We start from the raw sequence: 12,540 nt of genomic DNA on the forward strand, positions 1-12,540 counted from the left end.
AAATGGTGTGACTCAAGTGAGAATAACTAACCTTCACGCACACTCAGTGATCCTGTACATATATAGTGAAACAAACTCTCCCCATTAACAAAAAGGATAGGTTTTCATCTGGCAAGGGTACAATTATATTATTTTTTCTCCAAAAGGTAAGATATACTAGTTAACAGATATACTTCTCTTATATCCATCTAGCATATTTTTAAAAAATATGCTAGAGTGAAAACCTAAAATTGTATTTTCTCATGAAGTCTGATAAATAAAATGTAGTATTATATTATTCTGGTTCATTATTAAACTCTATTGATTGTATTTCATTTTAACATCGAAAAGCATTTTTTTGTAAATTTTGCTTATTTTAAATTTTTTCTTCTTTTATTCTACCAAAATACTTTGGCAAAATTTATGATCCTTATCAAAAATTCTTTAGATCGCACCGTCATATCTGACGCATCGGCCATGCTCTCCCCTTAATGATTTACGAGCCATCATTCTCATTTCTAATATCAAAACCGTCGTTAATAGCCAAAAGTAATTCGGCATAAAGCCCAAGGCGGTGCAATATCTCCCCAGAATGTCGCCTTAAAAATTTAATATCCTACCATGTGTACTTTTGTCGTAAAATTTCACGTCTATTCAGACCCTTCCATTGGTCCATCTGTCGGATAAAGGAATAAAGCTAAGATAAAAGTTAAAATGGCCGATTTATGGATGTGCACATTTCGCTTTGCGGTTGGGGTGCGGATTAAATAAGAACAGGGGGTGAGACCCTTCTTTCATAATATGGCGGAAAGGTCAGACATGGAGGGTTTGTTTATTATACATCCAGAAGAGCCATGGGAAAATGTTAGACCTTTATATACAGCAGAAGTATTTCTAAACATATATTTATTTTATTCCAAAAAGTATCCACAAATATGAAGATTTATTTATTCTTTAACTACTAATGTGCAGCTGGTTATAGGATTTTTAAGAAATTAGGTTTAAATTTAAAGTAATAAAATTTTTATGCATTTACAGAACAAAAAGTGTTTGGTATGTTAAGTCAAAGCTGATATATGAGGGATAAGAGGGCGCAGAATACCTAGGGATCTATTTGATTACCTATCTCACATTTCCAAGTGAACCTTTGAAGAACCTACAAATATATTTTAAGGTGTAAATAAATACAAGGATGAGGTGAGGTTAAAGAATTAGCTTGGAATATATAACAGACATTTTAAAGAATAAATAAACTCCAGCAGAGAACTTTACAATAACGAAATCTAAATGGCATTAGCAGTCTGGCACAACACTTAGTTAGAATATCAACTATTGAAAGAAAGCCTTTTATTAATATCGATACAGGTACTTTTGTTTGCTGTAGGGCAGGATTTGGTCACTATAATAACAAATAAGCCAACACATAAATACTATGAACATCAGAATAAAAACCTATAAGCAATGTGTTAACTGTAGAGGAGTAAAAATAGTACACTATACTATAAGACACGGATTTAAAACAACAAACAAAAAAAAATTTATAAAATACAGCAAACTACATTCAATTACATCAAAATTAAAGTGGCGCCTCTATATATTCGTCAACCAAATAAATACAATTTTGAAGCAACTAATTTTCTATTTTGTATTCAAAACCAGATTATGATGTTGACTTGACGTTGTTAGTTTTTTTTTCTATTTTAAAAAATAAATGAAATGTCTAATGTTAATATAATAGTTTATAAAAGTGCCTTTCAAGATATCTGCTTCTTTAGAACTAAGAATGCTTTAATAGCTTGCAATGATCCATTCCATACAACTGCACTGAGGCTAAGTATAGCGTGAAATTTAGCACTATATAAATACTATGGATATAATTTCTACAGATAGTGCGTTTTTTTTAAATGTCTTAAGAGAAAAATTTAGCTAGCTCCTCAATATGGCATTTCCATTTCATATCTTTGTCAATCGTAATTGCTAATAGTTTTACAGATTCACTTTCTCCGAAGGAATATGCAAAGGAAAAATTAATAAGCTGTATTTTATCACAGTTTAACTTAAGCGAATTGAAAGGGAACTAGCTCTTAGCCATTTCTAAGGCTTAATCAGTATTAAACAAGTTGAATATCATTTTTTTGATGATACTTAGTATGATATAGATGATGATATAGAGTGGAATCATCGGCGTATTTTGATTGGGCACTTTGATTGGGCAGAATAATTCGATTAAATAATAAAAAGGAGTGTCCTCAGTGCTGAGCCCTGGGTTACCCCATTGAAGGTATCATTTTAGACGACCGCTTACCACATACCCAAATAACTAGGACTTGACTAGAAAAAGTGATCAACTATTCAATGAATAACTGAAATAAGTATAATCTTTTTTATCAGCAAAAAGATTCTAGTATGATCCGAAGTTAGATTATTATAATATAGAGTAATTTAGAAGACACAAGTTCCTTGGAGGACTACCTAATTTACCTAAAATGAAGAACTGGTGTAACTGGTTTTCTCGGTAGAATGTAGCAACTGACACAATCGAAGACCTTTGAAAGATTGCAATTTACTCCCTACCCCTAATAATGCATTCTCTCCATTAATAAATAAGATAATTAATTTAATATTAGATGATATCTAGAATCAGGAATACTTAGTTTTGCTCCTAAAACCTAAACACAAGTTTTTCTATTATTTGTATAGTTTATGTAAAGAGATTATTTCTATCAATAAAAATTATTTATATTTAAAACAGAGAGAGCAATACGATTTCTAATTCAAATACGATGCTAGCTCCAGAGCTATTTTGATTTAAGCCAAATGAAGTGTCTTCCCAGCTTATTCAAGAGCAGTTATATGGAAAACGAATGAGTTTGAACGTAAAGTCTGACAAATATTTAGAGTTCGTTGGTTCAATTTCTCTTGCAACAACGTTGGTTGATATTCACAAATAAAATAATGTCCTTTGTCACTTATAGTAGAATACGCCAGATTAATTAATTTTTAATTACAATGTCTAGATGATTTAAGATGCTTAAAAAAAATTCAATATATTTTTTTATTGTTCTATTTTATATCAACTTATCCCAGTTCCAAAAACGGTAGAAAATAGAAGGAAAAAATACTCATTCATCTGAAGTGATCTAGACCTTACGAATCTAGTAAGGTGGAAAGAAAACAGTTACTATCCTAGCAAGTGCGCATAGTTATATTTTTCCAACAACAATAAGCAGTTATGTAGGGGAGACTGGCCTAAAATGACATACCACTTTATTTTTGCTTATTAATTTTTTATTCTTTTAATGTAAATATACAAAATCATTAGTAATTTATAATACTAAAGGTTTATAATAAGAATATAACCTAACTTTTTTTAAATAAATGATAATCCCGGCGAAAAAAATATAAAAAGAAATATGTAAATGTGTCATTTTACCCGAGCATACTTGGGTAAAATGACATAAGAAACTTACATAGGTACATAAGGTCATTACAAGTTAAAACTAACAAAGTTCACATACATATTGTTTGCTTCTTTTAGAAATACCAGCACACTCACAATGTGCCCATTTCGAGCACGATTGACATCTAACCCATGTTTCCTTGGACTTGGACATAGAGTACAAACTGTTGCAATATAGGCAGGGTGGATCATCTTCGTCGTCTTCATCTTGAAACGGCTCTTCATTATCAGAGTTTTCGTCCATTTGGACAAAGTGTTCGGATGCTACTATGGCAGCCTTACGTGTTATGCGGTTTTTACTTTCTTTGGCAACTTCTTTGATTTGAATAACTTCTTTTAAACTTTCAGGGCTTTCAACGTTAAATTTTTTTTGGTTCGTTTCGCGGCTTTGCGAAATTCAGCAGCTTGTTTTTCCGCTTCTCTAGCTTTAAGTTCCTCTAATATTGGGGTACTCGTAAGCACTTTGGTTCCTTCTGCCTTCCGCTTTCTTGGGTTTGCTTGTATCCCGGATGAACTTGGAAGAGGGGAAATGTCTTGTGGGCGAATAACTGAAATATTGTTTATATTCAATGAATGGTTAGCCACTTGAGTATCACCATCTTGATATCTATCTGTAACCATTGCAGGGTTAAACAGATAATCAGGAAATATATATCTGGGTTTAGCGACCATATTCCTGTTTTCATAAACCCACTTACAGCATTTCGATTTGTAGCTGCTTTTAGTTGATTTTTTTTTTCAATTGTCTCTTAAAAAGTTCTAAAAAAATTAGCAATTTGCGGTTTATTGAAGGATTATGCTCTAGCAGCCTAAGTAGCTTCAGGCTTTCTAAGAGATATATCGGGGTTTCTGGACCTAAATCCACGTAGCCAATCCCAACCAGCCATTTTAGTAGTTGAGTTGAACCTGTGTGTAATTTCATTTCTTTCTAATGGCAGTTGATACGCCAAGGAACGAACTTCATCGCATGATAAACCAAATAAACAAGATTCCAATAATTTGATATGTTGAACTACGTCCCTCTCCAACTCTACGGAAAACGTGGTTTCGTATCAGTCTAGACCCTTATCGGTAGCTTTGACTCTTTTATTTTTGTCCGATGCTCGTCTTCTTCGTAGCCTGGGGTACGCCAAATGTTTTTGAAGATTTGAGCCAGCCCATTTCTCCATTTTATACTGCCGCAATAGCTTTTTGCATCTGTAACGATTACCAAGACTGACGCGTGGTTTTTCTTGAGGAATTTCCAACCATTCTAAAAAAAATAAGAAGAAACAATTCATTTTGAGAAACTGTAAAAAAATAAGGGCAAAATGACATACTATGTCATTTTAGCCATATAGGTCCTATGTCATTTTACCCAACTTGCACCACAAACACATGTTTATTTATAAAAATGTTATTTATCAAAAGAAATGTTAAAATGTTGTTATTTTACCAATAAATAAGATTAATACATACCTGTAATTAGGTTAGAGCGTAAAAAATTAAATACTTTAGTTAAATCTTCTGTTTTAAAACACAAACATTTTGTAGACTCGAAAAAATACAAAGCACGTCCTATGAACGTTAACGCCAAACTAATCTCGATATTTTTAATACGCGTAATATAAAGACATGCCGAGACACTGTTGACATAAAGTTATTCCGAAAAATACTGTTGCCAAGTTGGAGATTTTGTACCTATGTTGTTTTACCCTAGTATGTCATTTTAGGCCAGCCTCCCCTATGAGAAAGTTACTTTTCGCAACATTAGATTCGAAATATTTTTCTACAAGCATATAAGCATAAAAAAGCACTTTATATATATTTTTAGAATAATAACTTCTTTAAAATATCCATTATTCTGGAGCTTATGAACCTGAAGTGCTAGGCAAGGGTTCTAGAGGCTTAGCATCAGGAATAATAATAATAATAATACTTTTATTATTCCTTAAAAATAATGCAATATTACAGAAATAATAATAATACCCTGTATATAAAAAAAAACAAAATTCCATGGAATAAAAGGCAATTTCAGCTTCCATTATTACACAAAGAAAGGGCTGTTAAAGCCTTGAATTGACAAGATTCTATAAATAACGGTATATACATTGGCACTGCTGATCAAATAATATTGGGACAAAAAAAGGCTGTAGAATATTTAATAATACTTTATGAAAATTAGCACTATAAAATTTTAAGCAATAGATACTACTAATATAAATTAATACATAGTAAGAACTAAAAAAAATTATAAAGAAAATAATAATCGTAAATCCAAGCTACTTCTCAGGGACCAAAGAAAAGGTTTTGTTTCATATAGTTTTTAAAACACCATGCAGATCCAGTAAAATCATGTATTTTAAATTTGTTTATGGTTGATGCGATCAAATATGAATAGGACTTCTTAAAAAGTCGTTTTTTATGATTTGGCACTGTAAAAATGTATTGTCGTCGAATAATAAGATTATGAACATCCGTCCAAAATCAAGGATTGGTCCATAGAGCTTGTGTTGTAGGAATCACGGTCAAAGGGATTCTTATAAAGGCGTAGTCAAACAAGTGATTTTTTGAAACAGGAACTGGGTTGATGGCAGCGTTTCTGACGACAAAGTAGATGACGTGCGGCCTTACAACTTGTCTGATTTGTTCCTTACCTTATCTTCACTGTAGAAGATGGTAAACAAATTTTGGAGATGCAATGATGTCTCGAAAGTTCTTCTAAAATTAAGATAACGCATAAAGACTTAAGAGCTACTTACGCACAACGGAAAACCGATAAAGTGTAGAATTGCGTTATCCTATTCGCAGCGTCAGTTGGTACAGAACTATATGTTTTAAAAAAGTTTTATTCTAATAAAGCGCACTAAAATTACCCAGGTAGCAAGATGATGTCAAATGACGCTAAGCGACGTCATTTTTAGGTTACGGACTTTTTGTGACCTACAATGACGTTCGGGCGACGTGATTTTAGGAACGTCACTTTGACGTCAGTGAAAGAGGTCTTTATATCATCCTGATTGGTCATTTCAGGTTAATTAGCGTCTACTTTCTGGTATTTAAAGTTAAATACCAGATTATTAATAATTCATTAACAAAATCAATTTTTTAAAGTAAAAAAAATAAAAAAAAGAGACAATTTACTTTTTATGGCTTTTTGCAGCAGCAGTCTTCATAAGCTTCATTTGTTAAAGGGAATCATCCTTTTCACGTCTTGTTATTTGATGTTATTTAATTAGATTCTTGACAGTTTGGAATTTTAAGTTTAGGAATAAAAGTATTAATTTCTATTAGTATGCCTTATTATATTTGCGTTACGTATGATTTTTTATACAAGTATACGTAAAAAACTGCATTGTTTATAAAAAGATGTTATATGTACTACTCGGAAGGTAATGTCCGCCCGAAATATTATAAAGATTAAAAGTTGTCAGTATTTTTGTACTGAATGTTTCCTTATGAAAATTAATTGAAGAATGTGCATTATTTTGGTATACTCATACAAATGAATATATAAATATATAGTTGAGTCTTTAAACGTCGTCCTATATAAATATTTGTCATCTTCCAGGCGTCTTTTTCCATTCCATTTAAGACATCTTTTAGCCTTTATTTAGGACGTCTCTTAAGACGTTATTTTAGATGTGACATTTGTGCGTCACTTTAAGGTCTTAAAGACGTCAAAATGACTCGTCATATAGACCAAGAAGTACGAAAAACGATTTCCTCAAGACGTTTCGTTACCTGGATAGTTCGCTATACGTTCGGTCGTTCGCTACCTGAGTAGCTTGAACAAATATGAATAGCTTCAGGAGCTTTGACACTATTAAATGCAACAGAAATATAACAATTATCAGTGCTTAAAGGCAAGTAATAAAGACGACAAATACTTATCAAGTCAGCAGACTTAGGGTAATGAGTGGTTTGGGATCATAACTCGGATGATAAAAATATTCCATCTTTCATCTTAATTAAACCCGAACTTTATACCCTGTATAAAGTTAAAGGGTGTCTCCCTCTTCTGAATGTTGGAAGCAGGAATCATCTGGTTAATGTTTATTGGGCCTGTTTCTACTATTAGAACCCAAACTACGACCTGTGCACACCTGAGTTTTAGCTATTTCAAAAGCGTTTTTTGCCAAATAAATCGATTCCTACACATTGAGTAGTGCACTTGCCAATTGTGCATAAAAACGGGATAAGATGTTTTTGACAAATTCTAAATGATCTATATTTTTTAGCAAGCCTTAAGATATTTATCGTTCACTTTTTCCAAAATCACAAAAGCCCTGGAGATGTGATTTTTCGAATAATTTATCATTATGGTAATGTATAACTGTTTTCACCCTACAATGTTGGCTAAGAGTACTCGTATATCTTTGAGTTCTACTCTTCTGCAAGCTCTTGCTAGTCTAAAGATAAAGGCTTCTTGATTTAATAACTAAACATCTCCTAGAGCTTCGTTCACAAATTTGGCAGAATCTTTTTTATTGATTTGAGATTTTGACTGACTTTGGGAATAAGTCCACATCAGACTTCATTAACTTTCTGATTTTATTTTCTTTCCTGATAGCTTTTGTCATGGACAATTGGGTCAAAGAGTATTGAGCTTTATAATTTTACTTAGTTCCAAAAAAAAAGACCAGCAACTTCCCCTTTTTTAAAACTTGTGGTTTCCTTTTGACAAGCCCACTGAGTAAAATAGTTATACTGTCTTTCGTACCTATGTCTGGAAATCGCAGGAAGGAGTTCGAGATTGGTACAACAAATCTAATGTTACAACATTGAGATAAGAAAACCTTAATCTTATTTTCAAATGAACTTATGCTTGTCTTAAAATTTAAAGTAAATCTTATTTTAAATCAAAATAAATTGGTAATGGTTCAAGAACAAGCTATATTTACCATTAGGGAAAATACTGCAATTAAATCAATTGTAATTTCCTGTTATTATAATTACATATAATGTTCTCACAAATATGTTTTCAATGCCTTCACACAAATATTTAGTTTTCTTAAATCAAGAATTCAATTTTTTCAAGCGAAAATAATTAGCCTTTCTTGAAATACACTACAGATTAATTAAATTATATCTTCATTCTCTGAAAGATTAATTATTTCACCCAATATTTGCTATAGTTGGATCTAGTTAAAGGTAGAACGGAAACATCACCTGGTAACACTTGCTTCGAACTTCGACCAATAGCAGAAGCGAGTAAATTTTATTTAGGCTCGACTCGATAACTTTTCATTTTTCTTTTCAAATTGTTTGATTAAAGATTTACCTTAAACGTAATTTGTGATTTCCACGAGTGTTATTTGATGCCATCAATGCAATTAATCCTTTAGAGGTATGTGATAAAAATGATTTCTCTGTTTACATTTTTCTGGTTCTCTGTTTAAAGTGCTTAGTGATCCATAATACCGGTGTCACGTTGCATGGTTGCGTATGCTATCAATCAAAATGGAGGATATTTTAATTGTGTTCCATGTACGTAAGTCCATAATTTAATAGTAAGTGCGTAGGTACTATTTTTTTTATAAAATCGGTTTGCTGAAAAAATACCGGGTGTTCTGGAATTTTAAATATTTTTTGTTTTGGAATTTTAAATTTTTTCTTAATTGGAAAGTTGTTAATTGGGAAAAATTGTTTATTTCATTTTTAAATCTTCTTTGTTGCATGTAAATGCCTCATTGGGGGGTGTCACTTATGTTAATGTTTTAATGCAAATTCATTCTCATAACCCTAGAATAGAATACCATTTTTTTTTGTTATGAATTATCCAGTATACGTATATTTTTTCTTAGTTTTTTTCCTAGTTTTTTCTAGCTAATCTAATTACCTTTTCTTTTTTTAAATTGTATCGGATTTTTCAACTTCGATGATACAGCAAATTTTATAATCTTATTAATAAAATATACAAGCGTAACTATTATTTGTAATAAAAACCCTAGCGTTTTGTTTGAAGATGCGTATTTTAAATTCAAAATTATAGTTACCTTCTACTTAAGAATAGCACATTATTAATAAAGTATAAGCTATACTAATTTCAAGTTTAGTTAGTTCTAACTATCAATACAATTGAAAAATTGTATTAAAATATTACTATTCTTAAATAGCTTTTATCCTATTGTAGCAGCTTTTATCCTATTGTAATAATATTTGCAAACGTGTTCTGCCGAGTATTGCTATACTAAGATAAAGATTACTAATGTGGTAATATGAATATCTTCTAAGATATGAATGTGGATATATGAATATCTTCTAAGCTTATCTTCAGTCAAGATTATTGGTCTTAGTTATAGTGGAGTTTTTTTCCGGGTTGACAAAATATGAAAAAAAATTATCTTGTGGTGACTGTAAGCATTTAATTTTCATTTCTTATGTTTGCATTTTAAGTGTCTTATAGGTATTTAAAAAAAACTACAATTAAAATTCTATATATATGTACATAAATCTAAAGGCTATATGGGATCCTGATCAGATATCGATCACCCCTCGGTATCTGCCTCCCTGTTTTCCCGATTTCGGAAATATACACCCTTCTCGATGCTGACAAGGTGGATCATCGATCGATCGGAACGCATCCGGCTATAAAAAGGGCATTCGGGTAAATTGACTACGATACTGATATCGGAAAGCTCTCGAGGACTCTGTTTCCCTGGTATCGCCAATCACTTGTGCGGGTTCGAAGCCTTCGGAAATCAATCGATATTATTATTGCCGATTCGAGTTGATTCTCTAGGGGTTGGATGTGTTTGATCGGGAAGTTATTATCCCGTCCTGTATTACGGAGCGAGCATTGTTGAAGGGAATGGGAATACAAAAACGTTTTCAAATTCAGCGTGCTTATAATGAGGCGTTTTAGTTTATTTTTTAGGAACTAATCTATAATTTATAACTAGGATTAGATAGAACTTTTTAAATTAATTGATTAAGTTTGTATAAATGCTTAATATACAGAATTAAAAATAATATTTTAAATTAACTTTTAGAACATTATTTGAGGTATGACGGTAAAGAATTCTTATATGAAGGAGTTAATGAACGCATTTCAGACTCAATTTTAGTTTTTCAGCTATTTCTTTAGTGAAAAGTTTTATTTGTACGGTAAAAGGGGGAGTTATATTGACCATTTTATAGTATTGATGGCATTTTCTTTTCATATTAAAGTAAATAAAAATGCAGACACCTATACTTAGTAAACAATTCTAATATATTTATTACTTAGATAATAACTAATTTGGAAACATAATAACTATTACTGTCTTAAATTTGTCTTATCACAAATTACATCGAATAAAATAAATAATAACATGCAGAACAGAAAATAAATACCTATCTTATAAAAATAAAAAAGAAGTATTATTCTTGTAAAAAATTCTACTACTTTATGTATTTGACATTGAAAAGAATATTATTTAACCAAACACACAGAACTTAAAAAATAAAAGAAAAGTCATATACCTATTATCATACTTACGGTTAGGTAAGTTGTAAGTATTACAAGTTTGACACTTTATACCTACATATTTGTTATGTAAATATTATTTGTACATATGAAAATGAAACATAGTCCTTTTTTTAATTTCTATAGTTTCTGACAACAAATTCTTCCATTGATTTTTTAATTTGTGGAGTTATATTAATAATAAATAATGAACGTGACTCAAATTAATATTTACATTTTCAGATATATTTAAAGGGATTATGAAATTTTGGTCTTGCCTAGCTTTTACCAAATCTTTTTTATATCTTAGTTTAAATTCTTCTTTCTCCTTTAAATGAAGTTCCCTCTTTTTTTGTTTTCTACTTTTGTCTGTTCTTTCCAAATTTCAACTTTTTCTTCAATATTTTTTTTTAGCCAGAAAAAGTAAGAACATAATACTTTCTTTTGTTTGGCGGTTCCCTTTGTTTTCCAGTGTTGGTGATTTTATTAAGAAGGATTCGATATTAGCCTTATTTTTCTTATTTTGTCTCTTACAAGTGTGAACATTAATTAAGGCAAACAAGATCCTTTGGTCCACCATTATTTATATATATTATTCAGTGGAAGTAGATAAACAGTTGCCCGATATAATAGAAACATCTTGATGAATATTAATTTTATCACTATTGAAGTTTAAAATACCATCATTATCACATCTTGCTATCACAACAGGCATTTCATTTGCTGAAAACGTTCCTAATCTGATCCACCATTTTCTGAATCCAACGGAGAATTAGGATCTCCACGTAAAGTTGTCCTTTTATTAGGTACCGTTGAAAGCAAATCGTATAAATGAATCATGAAGTTCTTCTGCTATGAAGGTGTCATTAACATTAAGTGGTTTTTTATTATTACAGTTTGCATCAGGATTGAAGTTGTCACCTATTGAGTTTTTGTTGTAAATTAACCCCAATTTTGTTTAAAATATTTAAAAAATCGTCGAGAGCTAGGGTTTTAATGTTTTGGATTAAATTTTCTCTTTCCCTGGCATCCGTTAGGGTATTTTATTTTGCACCAATTTTTTCTTTACCAAGACTTGGTACTCAATTGAATCTGGATTCCGAGGTTAAATAACTGTCCTGAATCCATTACAAATTGATTTTAGACTTAAAAAATTTACTGCTTTCTCTAGAATAGGAGCAAATAATGCTCCTTGCCCATTTGACAATATGAATGTTCGCGTTGCCAATCCAACACTGAATTTTTCCAAAGCATCTTTAATGACCTAAAAACAGCCCTTTAGGCACGTTTAGGTGCAATCACCTTTTTCTTGCAAATAATTTGAATTCCAGCAAACCAGCTTCGAATATTATTTTCTGATATATTGGACGAAGCAGAGGTTACAAATTCTGGCGTTCAATGACATACAGTTGGGTTTCTTCTCAAAATGCAGAATACCAGAAGTCCTGGAATATTGTCCTTAAAAGGTGTCTTCCCTTTTATCAATATCGAAGAACGCTTTTACACTTAGCTGAATGTTAACCTTGCGCCTGTGAAATTCTTTCGATGGCAGTCCAAAATCCACTCGACTAGATCATTTTCCTTTTCCCTTATTAGACACCTATAGATTTAGGTAATTTTCAACTTTGGTTAATTTTGTACTAAGACATAATCGCAAAGTTGCTAGTGAAAT

The 12,540-nt window shown here is 31.2% G+C and overlaps 1 protein-coding gene across 3 annotated transcripts in view; it reads left to right on the top strand.

The window, feature by feature from the left end:
• Positions 1-12,540, top strand: part of LOC126735861 (NADH dehydrogenase [ubiquinone] 1 beta subcomplex subunit 2, mitochondrial-like) — a 490,931-nt gene that overhangs the window by 467,901 nt on the left and 10,490 nt on the right. The window lies entirely within an intron of this gene.

This window comes from Anthonomus grandis, chromosome 5 (genome assembly GCF_022605725.1).
Source record: "Anthonomus grandis grandis chromosome 5, icAntGran1.3, whole genome shotgun sequence".
NCBI lineage: Eukaryota > Metazoa > Arthropoda > Insecta > Coleoptera > Curculionidae > Anthonomus > Anthonomus grandis.